Source organism: Nycticebus coucang, chromosome 20 (assembly GCF_027406575.1).
Source record: "Nycticebus coucang isolate mNycCou1 chromosome 20, mNycCou1.pri, whole genome shotgun sequence".
Classification (NCBI taxonomy): Eukaryota; Metazoa; Chordata; class Mammalia; order Primates; family Lorisidae; genus Nycticebus; species Nycticebus coucang.
This window is the reverse complement of record NC_069799.1, coordinates 33,552,438-33,567,560: the sequence shown is the minus strand read 5'-3', so window position 1 is coordinate 33,567,560 and position 15,123 is coordinate 33,552,438. Positions and strand designations below refer to the sequence as shown.

Here is a 15,123-nt window from a genome sequence, read left to right as displayed (position 1 = left end):
GGAACAGTAGGTTCAGTCCAACTAACCCCTTGCAAAAGTGGTAGATTAGGGACATAAGTCCAATAATGAAATTCCTTTCCTTCTACAGTTGACATAAGGAAAGCAAACATTGCTAAAAAAGATAGTCACAGGTGTTACCTTTCTCTTTTGTCTGAGTAGTCTTGTCACAGCAGCTTTCCCCAGTTTCTTCATTTGTTGCATGGTCACCATTTCCAGATGTGCTGTCATCATCTTCTTGCACTTCCCATTCTTGTGGGTCAAGGTTAGGTGCCAGAATCTCGTGGCTGATTTGTTCACTCAAAATTCCATCAGGTTTCTCTGCCGTTGTTTCTTCATAGGTGACACTGCTGAGTTTAATATTTTTATCTGGAACCAAAAAGTTATGGTCTCCTGCAGAAATATAAGCAAATCCCCTCCCCATTTTACACAGTGGCAGGGATCCACTGATTATTTAGGTTGTCCTTGTAATATACTAGTTGGTCAGTAGATGGTGGTGTGATCATACTCCAGTGCTTAGATGCTGGAGTTTCATTTTCATCATTCAATTTTTTTAAATTTATAGTAAATAGAGCTGAAGATAATCTGTTTCTTAGGAAGGTATACTGTCCTTCCCTGTTCTGTTTTGTCAGCATATCTTTTAATGTTCTATTTTGTCTTTCAATTATAGCCTGACCCATGCTATTCTGTGGAATACCAGTTTTATGATTTATTTGATGGAGATTAAAAAATTCTTTGCATTTATTTGAAATATATGCTGATCCATTATCTGTTTTTATAGTTTCAGGTTCATCCATAATAGCAAAGAATTCCAAGAGATGTGTGATGACAGCATCTACTTTTTCAGATGATAATGCTGTTGCCCATGAAAAATGAGAATAAGTATCCACAGTATGATGTATCTATTTTGTTTTTCCAAATTCTGGAAATTGAGTCACATCCATTTACCATAGTTGATTAGATTTCAATCCTCTAGGATTAACTCCCTTGGGTAAAGGAGGTGCTACTGAAGGTTGGCAAGTGGGGCAAGATCAAACTATGGCTTTGGTGGAGTGCCAAGTGATGCCATGTCTCTGTTTTAATGATCTTGCATTAGAATGATGAATATTATGTTCTTGTTGGGCAGTAAGTACTGACTCTATAAATTGATCTACTGTATGATTTCCTTCAGATATAGGTCCAGGTAATCCTGTATGGGCTCTAATATCTGTAATATAAATACCTTTTACTCGGGCTCTTACCAAATTTTGTAGTTTTTGAAACAACAAATTTAATACTGAATTACTTTCAGTTAAAGTAACAGTCTCAATATTTTGTACTACAATGGTTGAATACCTGGAGTCACTAATTATATTTAGATTCTTAGGGTAATCACTTAATATCATTACTATAGCAAATAATTCAGCTTTCTGGACAGATTGATAAGGAGCCTGTTCAACCTTTTGTATTTCTTCTCCTACATATCCTGCAATTCCTTTCTTGTTGACATCAGTATAAAAAGTGAAAGCATCATGTAAAGGATGCTCTTTAATAATTTTTGGTAATATCCAATTACTTCTTTTAAGGAATTGAATTCTTTTATCTTTAGTATAGTGGTTGTCTATAAATCCTAGGTAATCAGAAAGAGCAATTTGCCATTCAATGTTGAAGATAAATAGATTGTTAATTTGAGAATTAGTAAGGGGCACAAATATTTTTTCAGGGTCTTTACCAATTAATTGTCTAAATCTTTGATGTCCTTTTAAAATTATTGTGACCATTATACATATATATATATTTCCATTTTCTTAACTGTTTTATTAGGTAGAAAACACCATTCTATGAAATTATCTTCCTTTGTTAACAGTCCAGTAGGAGAATGACTGCAAGGAAACACATATAAATAAAAATGACCAACATCATCAATTCTATCTATTTGGGATTGCTGGATATGCTGTTCTATCCATTGTAATTCTTCTTCTGCTTCAGCAATTAATACTCTATGGCTTTTTAAACCAGCTGGTCCTTCTAAAGTTTCAAATAATTTTTTTTTCAAATAAATTTTTTAGAACATACATGGGAATTTCCAAATTAGGTCTAATCTAATCTGTATCTCCCAACAGTTTTTGAAAATCATTCAGAGTTTTTATAGTTACTTTAAAGTTCTAATAGTTACTTTTTGTGGAATTATTTTTTGCCTAGTTATTTTGTATCCTAAATACTCCCAAGGATCTGTATGCTGTGTTTTGTCCTCAGAATTTACAAGCCCAAACTGCTGGCAATTTTCTTTTACAGCTTCAAACATCTGTTGTAACTTTTCCTTATTAGGGTGTGCTATCAAGATGTCATTCATATAATGTAAGCACATACCCTCCAGGAAAAGTGTTCTTACTATTTCTAAAGGCTGATTTACAAAAAGCTGACACAAGGTGGGGCTATTCAACATGCCTTGAGGATGGACCTCCAATGGAAGAGCCTTGCAGGTTTTTCTGAGTTCAATGCAGGAATAGTAAAAGCAAATTTCTCAGCATCCTCAGGATGAAGAGGAATGGTAAAGAAACAGTCTTTTAAATCAATTATGATAATAGAATAAGTTTTAGGAATTAGGGATGGGTTAGGTATACCCAATTGTAAGGTTCCCATCAGAGAAATAACTGCATTAACTCATCTTAAATAAGTCAACATTCTCCATTTTCCAGATTTCTTTTTTATAAGGAATACAGGACTGTTCCATGAACTTGTGCTGTGTTCAGTATGTCCTGCTTCAAGCTGTTCCTAAACTAGATTATTAAGCTCTTCTAATTTTTCATGAGGGAGTGGCCACTTTTCAACCCATATCAGTTTATCTGTTAACCATTTTAATGGCAGGGTGAAGCGCTGAACAGGAGCCTCTATATAAAACCCTCATGAAGAGCATGCAAGCCCAGTCCAATTTTGTCATTCCCCATTCTTACAATTTCAGGTTTTAAAGTAGGAGTGGGGTCAATGGGATTATAACCCATATTCATCATAATAGTCTTGGCTGGTTTGGAAATAGTTGGAACAGTAATCATGGCTCCCCATTGTTGTAAAAGATCTCTGCCTCATATAGATAATGCAATAGGAGCCACATAGGGGTGCAGCTGAGCTTTCTGACCTCAGGGCCAGAACAGTCTAAAGTATTAACACTCTGTTCAATATCAGTTACGGTTCTCATACCAACAAATGTAGCCTCAATTTTCTTTTTTGGCCAGCCCCTAGGCCACATGAAAGAAGCAATTATTGAAACATCAGCTCCTGAATCTACTAATCCAGTAATTGCCATTCTATCAGCAAAAGTTACTGTACCCTGAGGTCTAGAGTCATTAAGGAAAGTATGCCAAAAAACTTGTTTTCCAGTACTGTCAAAGTCACTTTCCTGCTTTACAGGAGTGGCCTGTTCTTTCTGGTATATTAAAATTTATGCAATTCTTTGACCAGCTTTTAATTTTATATTCTGGGTAGAAAAAGTCATAAGCATAATTTCCCCTTGAAAATCAGAGTCAATAACTCCAGGATGTATGTTTAAACCTTCCATTGTTAAACTGCTTCTACCTAAAATAAGCCCCACAGACTCTGGTGGAATAGGGCCATAAATTCCAGTCTGAAGTTTCTTAGGCTTTTGTCCAGCTAAGATTTCTTCCTCAGATAGTATTATTAAATCTAAAGCTGCACTTCCTTGAGTTGCATGAGATTCTGAACATGTAGTTTCATAGGCTCTATTCCAATTCGTTGTTCTGATTCACCGTGCATGCGATACCCCACTGTTTACTGGAAATTGATTTGGGATGTTTGTGGTGTTTATCATCGGGCCCCATGCTGAGCCCTGCACCCCGTTTTTTGGATCCTGAGCTGGAACAAATTCTACCTTGGGCAGCAGGAGTTTGCCCTCTTTATCCTTAACAGATCTACATTCATTAGTCCAATGTTTGCCTTTCCGTAGTGGTGACAGAGGCCAGGTGCTTCCAACTTGGCATTTTGAGCTATAGCAGCTGGAGCACTTTCAGTTTAAGCCTTGCAACATTCTGAATGTAGATGCCCCATTATTCCACAATTAAAACATTTTGCTTTCTTTTTTAGTCCCATTAAGTGCATCTGCCAAGGTTGTAGCATTAAGCTTTGCCTGAAATGTTCTGGACCCAATATCCCAACAAGTGCGGAGATATTATTCAATGGAAACATTATCCTGATTTCTGACAGGTGCCAGGGCCAACTTACAATCTGAATTGGCATTCTCCAACGCTAATTGTAATAAAAGTATCTGTCTGGCCTGTTTTCCAGGAACATACCTTTCAATAGCTGTCTAAAGTCTAGCTACAGATTCAGAATATGGTTCATTGTTTGCTTGCATAATTCTTGTAAAAAACTGTTTAACCCCATTTTTTCCTCTAGTCTTTGCCAAGGTCTAATGCAGACATCTTTAACCTGTATTAATAAGTCTTGTGTTAATTGCAGCTTTGGTGAATGTCAGCCTCAGGGACAGTACTCATTAAAGAGTTAACTGGAGTTCCCCAAGCTCAGTTTTGCAAAGTTGCCTCTTCCAGCCACCAACCCTTGAATTGTAAAAATTGACCAGGGCTCAAGGTAGTATGAGCTGAAGTTTCCCAGTCAGCAGGTATAAAAATACGATTTGTGCAATATGAATTTAAAATGCCAATTACAAAAGGAGAAGTAGGTCCATAAGTATAAACAGCATCTTTTATTGTTCTTAAAACTTTTACTTCTATAGGAACATGTTGAGTGGCACCTAATTGAGCATTCTCTTGAATTTGCCTGAAAACAGGATATGCTTATATAACAGGCTCTTTATTATTACCCAATTCTGAAATTTGAACTGAGTTCTAATTAGATATAGCCAATTGAGAAACATCTAAAGGAAAGTGATACCATGCAATGAAGTGAGTATCTGGGGGATTAGGCCACACAGGATAGACTCCTGGTGGAGCATTACGATGTAAGGGGCCATCCCTCCAGATCATAGGACCTGCTGGTGCAGAAGGAGTTAAAGGCTTGTAAGGTGGAAGCACATCTTTACAAGAACCTGCTTTAGAGCTTGCTCTAGAGGAGAGTATTTTAGCTCCCTTCTTTTCCAAGAAGGTAATTCTTTGATTCATTGTTTGAAAGCCTTCAGCCATAACCTTTTTAAGATGTTCAAACTCAGACTTTTTGAGTTGATTCGTCAGCCATTTCTACTAATTCCAGAGAGCACTCCACATCACTATCTAGACTAATTACATCACCCACATATTTCTCAGTTAGATGGCCTACTAGGCTTGGGGTCAGAGTAGGACTCTGGCATATCATATTCATGTCTGGGTTCTCTGGGACTTCCTCAGCCTGCTCTGACTGGTCCAATTGACCCAGCTCAGGCAAAGGAGTGGGGGTGGCAGCTTGTCAGTGCCAATCTTCTCAGTCCCAGAGGATTGCTCAGAACATGGCTGGAACAGTTCCAACTCTGTGTGAACCAGCTGATACGCTGCCCATACCTCCCTGCTTATAAAATTGCCTTTGTGGTGGGCACAATGCAGAGCCTGACCCACTTTCTTCCAGACTTTCAAATTAAGCTGGACTCTTCAGTCAGGCATGAACCAGTGGCAATGCTTAACAACTACATGAAAAAGTTCCCACAGGTTACTGGTTTTTACTGGAATTTAAGTGGTAGAAATCAGAGTTTTTTAAATGGCAATATACTGATCCTCCAAGGAAGAAGAGAGCTGAAGACTCATATTATTTGCTCCTATATTTCTTGGTATGCTGGAGATGTCCCACGTACTCTGTGTGGCAATTGCACCTTCCCAGTTACAGGGTTCTCAAGCTTACCTCAAGCGGCTACAGCAAAGAGCAGATCAAGGCGTCCCAGCAGGGGTGGCCATCCCCCAGCCTGGAGTCTGGAAACTCTCCTTATCTTGACAGCTGCAGCACCATCCCGTCCTCCTCACCAATATGTTGGTGTAAATGTCAGTGCTGAAGAGAGCCAGCCTGGTAGCCTTCAGGAACAAGCTCACTCCTGCAAGGTTAAGAAAAGCAGGCAAGAAACAGACTACACAGCATGGGGTCTGATTTTATACACTTCTAGTCATGTACACACTTAATCTATCATCTGTTAGTTTCACCATTACCTCATTTTACCTATCTGAAATTAACTTATAAGGAAATATCCTGTTACCACATCAAGACAATCACTTCTGCAGTAAACATTCTTTTCTAGACACTGACTAATCTCTTGGGCAGGTATCTAAATAAAGATCACAAAGAACAACACAGCCATAGGGGAACAGAGTTAATGGAAGAATACCTTCAATCGTTCATTCAGTTTACTCAGCATGAAATAACAACTGTGTTTCTCCACAGGGCAGAACACATATAGACCTCTGACAATATGTTTTTAACATACATCAACCCTCTGGCCCGTATCTCTGAAGAGGGGTGGCATGCCCTTTGACCTCAGGCTTGACGAGGTACATAACTTCAGAGAATTGGCTTGTGGAATTTTAACTCCAGGCAAGTCAGCTCTGTGTGTGCCTCAGGGGGGCCCAGGTCCCTTAAGCCTCTGTGAGAATAGCAAGCCATTTTAAACTCACACTGAGTTCACTTTGTGTCCTTGATGTAGGATATGTTCTTTTCTTTTTTTTTTTTTTGGTAGAGATGTTTATTTCTTAATATTATTCTACAGTGGCTCCCAATTTTTGTTATCACAGGGGGAATACATGAACATAAGACTGCTGTCTTGCTGCTTTTACTGTCTGTATACACGTTTTGACATTCCATTTTATTCTGTATTCAGTTTTCTGTAATTTTAGATTTAAATATTCAGAACTTTGTGTGAGGATTTCAACTTATGTAAGAAGTAAATTAGATTATTAGTAGGCACTCCATATTTATCAAAAGTCTCACTTTGAAATTCTAATTTACTATGGGCAAAAAAAATCAACAGTATTGTCCTCACTTTCTTATTTTCTCAAATGCATTTTTTCTTTTTTAGGGACAGAGTATCACTATGTTGCCCTCGGTACTGTGGTGTCACAGCTCACAGTAACCTCCAACTCTTGGGCAGAAGCGATTCTCTTGCCTCCGCCTCCCAAGTAGCTGGGACTATAAGCATCATAAGCACCAGCCACAATGTCCAGCTATTTTTTGTTGCAGTTGTGATTGTTGTTTAGCAGGCCTGGGCCAGCTGTGCTGTATGTGGCCAGCGCCCTACTCACTGAGCTATGGGTGCCGAGCCTCCCAAATGCTTATTTTATTTTACATTTTTAATATATTTTTATTTTTTGGAGGTGCAGTCTTTATTCATGGCAGAACCACATGCACTCACACGCTCATTAGGCTTCCAATTTTGTTGAACACTGCGACGTCCACCCTCTGCACATGCTCCTCAAACTTAGCCATCTCTTCTTCTAGCAGGTTGGTCCCCACTTTTTCATCCTCCACCATACACTGGATCTGCAGCTTGAGGATGCCATAGCCCACAGGCACCAGGCTCTATGCCCTCCAGAGCAGCCAGTCCAGTGGGATGGAACACAGGCCTCTCGCTGGGCCGAGTCTGTCTCATCATCCCAAGGCTCCACATCCAGCAGGATGGAGGACTTGGCAACCAGCACTGGCTTCTCGGCCTCCTTTTCTGCACACTGCCACATCCACTCCTCCTGCAGCTGGGCTGCCTCTTTGTCCTCTTCCACGTTGTCACTGCCAAACAGGTTGATGTTGTCATCCTCATCATCCTCGGGTGATGTGGTCACCTTGATTGGTGGCTCCACTTGGCGCATGGGACACAATTGCTGGGTCTGTGGGGCTGTGGCCCGATGGCTTGGGGGAGCTCTTGTCCAGCACCCCGAGCAGGGCCTCCAGTGGGGAGGGAGCCTGCTGCAGGTCCCGTACCATGCCTCCCTCGCAGGCTCTGGGCAGCCACTTCCAGGCTGGCAATTTGGGTACTGAGCTCGCTGTGGTCTCCACTGGGCCACCGGAGGCCCCAGGGCCTGAGCTTCCAGCAGGAGCTTTCTGGGTGTTCTCTTCTCTCAATGTCTCGGAGAATCACAGTGGCACCATTCTCCAGCCAGGAGCCCACCACAGGCCCGTTCATCTGCTCATAGAATTTCCTTTCTGCATCATCATACTTGGACTTGTCAAACCAGATCTTCTCATGGACTAGGAAGTTTGTAGCCATTTTTCTGACACCAGGCAAGGACGTGGCGACCAGAGGGGGACCGGCAGGCATGCCCTAAATGCTTATTTTAAATAGTAATGTTTATCATATCTTACAAGGTTCATGTTTTTACTTTATTTATAAATGTAAGGATTTTGATTGGTTCTAAATGGTGAATTAAACATTTTCAGTTTTTGTAAAAATAGCAATATCTTAATAACATATAAAAATTATCTTTATTGTTTTTAAATGTTTATTAACATTTTCTGTCAAATATCTCATATTAATAAATTGTATATTTTCCATGAAATTTTATTGCCATATACTACATTCAGTATATCCACTCTCATTCAACAAAATGTTAACTAACATTAAGGAAAAATACCTGCTCTGTATTAGTCCACGGTTACAGTGGAACATTGTAGTTACCTAGAAAAGAGATTTTTTTGTTGTTGTTGTTTGAGATGGAGCCTTACACTCTTAGCCAGGCTAGAATGCTGTAGCATCATCCCAGCTTAAAATAACTTCCAACACCTAGGTTCAAACAATTTTCCTGCCTCAGCCTCCTAATAGCTGGAATGACAGGTGCCCACCACAACTCCTGGCTATACTTTTCTTCCTTTAGTAGAGACAAGGACTTACTGTTGCTTAGCCTGGTCTCAAACTCCTGTGTTCCAGCTATCCTCCTGCCTCAGCCTCCCAAAATGCTAGGATTGCAGGTGTGAGCCACTGCACTCGGCCACATCTTGGCTTTTGTAAATAATGCTGTGATGGAAGTGAGAGAGAACATTTATCTTTCCCATTTGTAGTGCATATTTTGGATACATACCCAAACATGAGATTGCTGGATCAAATAATAACTTTTAATTTTAGTCTTCTGAGAAACCTTCATACATTTTAGTAGTGTCTGCAACATTTTTCCACACCAACAGTTCAAAAAGTTTCCAATTTCTCAACTATTTTTTAGTGTTCATTGTGAGTATGATGTAATATTCCGTTGTGATTTTGCTCTAACAATTAGTACTTTAGGCAACCTTTGAAATGCTTGTCGATCATTTATATTTCTTTGAAAATGTCAGGGAGCTTCTGCCATGCACCTGGTTCTGCTTTCCAGAGTGTTAGGATTATAGGCATGAGTCATTGCTCCCCTCTTCTTCTTCTTCTTCTTCTTTTTTTTTTTTTTTTTTGAGGCAGAGTCTCATGGCTCTGCCTGGGTTCAAACCCGCCAGCTCTGGTATATGTGGCTGACACCCTAGCTGCTAAGCTACTGGCACCGAGTCAGCTTTTATTTTTTGATACCTTCATTTTTCTGATTTTACTTGTTGTCTGTGCCATTCCCATTTGATCCATTTAGCACTATTCAGATAAAGTTTTAAAGTAATTTAGACAACTCTATTTTTTATGGTTGATTCCAGGTTATTTATTTTGTTCTTTGGGTTACATCATCCTAATACTTTGTATGTGTATAATCTTTCATTAATTTTTGAAGATTAGGAAAGCCACCTTTCACAAACTTTGTGATATGATTGTATCCTACGCCACTATGACACACATTGTACTAGGGAAGCAAGGACCATTACATTCAGAGGGTGTTTTGACTGTGGAAGTGTGTAGTTATTTTAGTTGAAGCATTTTCCCACATTTCCTTATAAGAGCTTGTCATCACTTGCTAGGCCTGAATCTATCTGTTGTATTGGAGTCTCTCTGCTGTAACAATATTTTACCTTTGAATTCAACAACCCCAGGCTGCCTTATAAACTATAGCACCATTCCTTTCTGCACTCTAAGTAATGGGAGACAGCAATCTTTTTTTAGAAACACCCTCAAAAGCAAGAAGGATTAAAGGAAGTGTCACTTTTTATTTTTTGAGCAAAACACAAAACTGGGATTTGGAGGTTTACTTCCATTTTCATTATGCTGTCTTAAGATGGGGTAAAGTCTGTGGTGGGTAAAAATGACAAAATTTTCTTTTTTCTTTCTTTTTTTTTTTTGAGGCAGAGTCTCTCAAGCTGTCACCCAGGGTAGACTGCCGTGGTGTCACAGCTCACAGCAACCTCAAACTCTTGGGCTTAAGTGATTCTCTTGCCTCAGCCTCCCAAGTAGTTGGGACTATGTGTGCCCACCACAATGCCTGGCTATTTTTTGTTGCAGTTGTCATTGCTGTTTAGCTGGCTTGCCATAACCACTGTGCTATGTGCACCAAGCCAATGAAAAATTTTTCTTTTTGTTCTGTTTGGCTCTTATTATTATTATTATTAGTGACTACTTTTTAATTTTGATTATGTGTATGTATATATATATATATATATATATATATATGCAGACACAGATTTATTTATTTATTTGAGATTGAAACTCCCTGCAAATTAGAAGTGTCAAAACCTATAACCAGTACTCACACCATTACATAACAGAATTCATAGAGAAATTGTATATATGTGAAGAGTGTGATAATATCTTTAAATATACCTCACACTTTTCTAATCATAATTCATAAGGAAGAAATAATCTATGAATGTGAATAATATCTCAAACTCTTAAAATTGTATTTATCCTGGGCAGCGCCTGTGGCTCAGTGGGTAGGGCGCCGGCTCCATATACCGAGGGTGGCAGGTTCAAACCCCGTCCTGGCCAAACTGCAACAACAAAAAAATATAGCTGGGCATTGTGGCAGGTGCCTGTAGTCCCAGCTACTTGGGAGGCTGAGGCAAGAGAATTGCCTAAGCCCGGGAGTTGGAGGTTGCTATGAGCTGTGATGCCACAGCACTCTACCAAGGGCAATAAAGTGAGACTCTGTCTCTACCAAATAAAAAAAAAGCTGTGTTTATCCTGTTAAACAGGACTAAGGAAAGACAGGGGCAGATAATACTAGGAAATCTTTTGTCCATAATAAGAGAAACAAATAGAGTACTGGGGGCATCTGAGAAATAAAAGTTGGCATTTAAAGAAGGCTTCACAAAACTGAACTGATGTTTACTTTACAAACATGGGTCTCAGAGGTAGAGAAGCCACAATGTGGAGGTATGGCCAAGGCCACGAAAAGGGGTCTTTGGAAGGTGTATACAAGTAAGGCAGCAGTTGGCTCAAGTGACCTATTTTTCTTCACCTAGTAAAATGTACACCTCTTCTATCACTTTACAATTACAATGACAAATAGTGTTCATTCATTACAGGAATAGAAATGGGAGGACTCTCCATTCTGGAAGGTTTCTCCTTTCCAGTAAAAATCATAAATATTTACCCCCATATCACTTAACATAGAATTGGAAAATCCATGTAAGGGGAAACGTCATAGTAATCCCAGGGTCTTCTGCACTTGAAAATGTAGATGTGTACCTTCTCTAGAGCGTACAGTCCTTTAATAAACTTTGATTTTTTGCACACTTGTGTCTACTTGCTCTGCTCATTTGTTCTATTGTCTTGGTACCAGTAGCCATTCTTTGGCACCTGGAACAAAAAAACAGGGAACACATACCTGACATCTGGTCCCCATACATGACATCTTGGTGCCAAAATCTGGAAGGTAAATATACATTTTCGGCAAGATAAGCTAATGGAACAATAGACATTGTGAATTCCCTCTGCCTGCATATTACTTATTATACCTACAGCTCTCGAGGTTTTCATTTCCAGGTAATGTAGCTCCTTACCTACCCCTGCTTCATCTCCTTTTCTCTTTATTTTTATTATTATTATTATTTTTTTTTTGTAGAGACAGAGTCTCACTTTATCGCCCTTGGTAGAATGCTGTGGCATCACACTGCTCACAGCAACCTCCAATTCCTGGGCTTAGGCGATTCTCTTGCCTCAGCCTCCCGAGTAGCTGAGACTACAGGCTCCCACCACAAAGCCAGGTTATTTTTTTGTTGCAGTTCGGCAGTGGCCGGGTTTGAACACGCCACCATCAGTATATGGGGCCAGCGCCCTACCCACTTAGCCACAGGTGCCACTGATATTCAAAAGCTTCAAAATCATCCTCAGGCTCCAGAAAAAGAATATTAAACCTGATTTTTTTTTTTTTATTAAATCATAACTGTATACAATGATATGATTATGGGGCATCATACACTCACTTCATAAACCATTTGACACATTTTTATCACAGTGGTTAACATAGCCTTTCCGGTGTTATCTCAGTTACTGTGCCAAAACATTTACATTCTACATTTACCAAGTTTCGCAAATACCCCTGTAATATGCACCACAGGTGTGATCCTACCGATTCCCCTCCCTCTACCCACCCACCCCCCTTCCCACTGTATGTACCCCCTTTCTATACTAAATTCCTGAATTTCATACTTACCTGTGCCTGGGTACCTATTTTTAGCCTTTGCCTCACCAAGTCCACTTGCTCACATGACCTCCCTGTCTGCCCTGTGTTTTACTACTGACCACAGTAAAGGAGCTGACCATTAATTCAGCCTGAGAAGAGTCTGGAGTCTCTTCCTGGATCTTTTTCAAGGAGTCTGAGCAGAGGTTTAACACAGACCATTCAACTCTAGTTGAGAGGTGGCTAAGTAGAGCTTTCTTAAAGTCAAGAGCAGAGCAAGGCCATAGGTTTATAAAAGAGCCACAAGTGATGCAGCAGGTGAAAAATTAAGTGCAAACACTTTATTTGATTGATAATGTCACAACTCAAAAAGGGCAGCAAACGGCCAGGAGCTGTGGCTCACATCTGTAATCCTAACATGCTTGGAGGCCAGGAGTTCCAGACCAGCCTGAGCAAGAGCAAAACCCCGTCTCTAAAAAAAATACCCAGGTGTTGTGGCAGGCACCTGTAGTCCCAGCTACTGCCGAGGCAAGAGGATCACTTGAGCCCAAGAGTTTGAGATTGCTGTGAGCTATGACACCACCATACTTTACTGAGGCAGACAAAGTGACACTGTCTTGAAAAGAAAAAAAAGTTTGTATGCTTTTAAACATGAATTAATAGACATACCTCCTTTCATTGACAACTTTATGAGATATAGGCCAACAAAGCCAGGCCAATCTTCATATAACACCCCTATTTTTTTCATTGAAAAGCCTGTAAAAGATGAATAATTATTGTCCAACACCTACAGGTTGTAAATGAAGTCGTATTGGACACTCATCTGATGGTACCTGACCCTTATATTCTTTTGATTGTTGTATCTTTAATGTACAATTACTTTGTGTTATACTCTGTCTCTCTGCCTGTATCTGCAAGGTTAAACATTCCATTTTGAGTCCATTTTCTTCTTGATAATTGGAAACTTGCACAAATAAGATCTTGGTGGAGAAGAGAAGTAATACTTGGCATTCTCTGTCTTCTGGTTTCCCCTTGGTAGGTGCTAGATTTATGAAGTGAGCTGGAGCAGTGGTGGGTTCTGAATAGTTTTCAACAAGAATGTTTCTTATCCCGGAAGGATAATTATCTCACATTTTGTAGCAGTGATTTCTTTGTGTTAATTTTTTCTCTTGGCTTTCACAACATTGTTTTGTAAAATAATAAATACTACAAATACAGATGAAAGTCAATCTGTTGCCCAAATACCAAATGTTAACTACCCTTACTTTTTTATCTTTTTCTCATTATAAAGAAATGTATTTGAGATCTGAGAATTAAGTTTGTGAACTTGCCACTTTGCACTTACAGTGGCTGCACTGTGCAAACAACTCAGCAAGGTTGCATACTCTTGGTGTATCAGTGCCTCACAGTTGTGTTTTCATTGACATGTGTTGGTGTCTTGTTGGGTGATGTTTATTGTGTGGGTTTTTGTGTTGTTGCAAGAATGTCAGAGCTTCAGTTAGAGCAATGTACAAACTTTTGGAAATTTCTTGTTAAACTTGGCAAGAGCTGAGGTGACATCAGGGACAAGTTAGTCCAAGATCATGGTCATAAAGCCATAAAAAAAATGGCAGTTTACAAATGGATTGAACATTTTTCTGAGAGGTGAGAAAGCATCATTGGGCTGCACCTGTGGCTCTGTAAGTAGAGAGCTGGCCCCATATACCAAGGGTGGCAGGTTCAAACTCAGCCCCAGCCAAACTGCAACAAAAAATAGTTGCAGAGGGCACCTCTAGTCCCAGCTACTCAAGAGGCTGAGGCAAGAGAATCACCTAAGCCATGGCACTCTACTGAGGGCAACAAAGTGAAACTCCTGTCTCTAAAAAAAAAAAAAAAGCATCATTGATAAAGATTGGTCAGGGCAGCCAGTAATGAGCAGAACTAATGAAAACATTGCAAAAATTCATTAAAGGGGGCATCCAAATCTTTACCTGACTGTGAGAAGATAGGAGGCCATGGAAATGTCAATAGGGAAAGAGTTAGGACAACCTTAACTAAAAATGTTGGCTACCAACTCATGAGTCTAGTATCATGGCAATACACTAGTTTACATACATTGTGTGTGAGGGAGTATTCAGCCAGTGAACAAATAACTGTACTGGAACACCCTCCTTACTCACCTGATATGGCCTCCAATGATATTTCTGTTACCTAAAGATAAAGAAAATAGCAAAAAAAAAAATTTTGCTGATATTCAGAATATCAAGTGTAATGTAACAACAGCTTTGATGGATATTCAAAGAAATAAAAGAATTCCAAAATTGCTTTGAAGAGTAGATCACGCACTGGCATCAGTATATAACTTTACAATAGGCAAAATGTGAAAACAACCTAAATGCCCACCAACCCAGGAATGGATTAACAAGCTGTGGTATATGTATACCATGGAATACTATTCGGAATACTTTAAAAAGATGGAGACTTTGTAATACTTTAAGTAATACTATTCGGAATACTTTAAAAAGATGGAGACTTTGCATCTTTTGTATTTACCAGGATAGAAGTGGAATACATTATTCTTAGTAAAGCATCACAAGAATGGAGAAGCATGAATCCTATGCATTCAATTTTGATATTAGAACAATTAATGACCTAATGGTGGCAGGGGAGTGGAGAGTTGAGAGAGGGAAGGAGAATGGGGGGTGGGGAGTGACAGTGTGTGACATACGTTTTGGGG

At 39.5% G+C, this 15,123-nt stretch overlaps 1 long non-coding RNA gene and 1 pseudogene across 1 annotated transcript; both read right to left on the bottom strand.

Annotated features, from left to right (window-relative positions):
* Nucleotides 1-282: 282 nt before the first annotated feature.
* LOC128572369 (uncharacterized) lies at nt 283-11,999 on the bottom strand. Its single transcript, XR_008376189.1, has 3 exons — nt 11,613-11,999; nt 5,815-6,001; nt 283-366 (listed from the first exon to the last, which is right to left on the bottom strand). It is a non-coding gene; the product is annotated as an uncharacterized LOC128572369 (long non-coding RNA).
* LOC128572366 (elongation factor 1-delta-like) lies at nt 7,014-9,307 on the bottom strand (annotated as a pseudogene).
* Nucleotides 12,000-15,123: the final 3,124 nt, after the last annotated feature.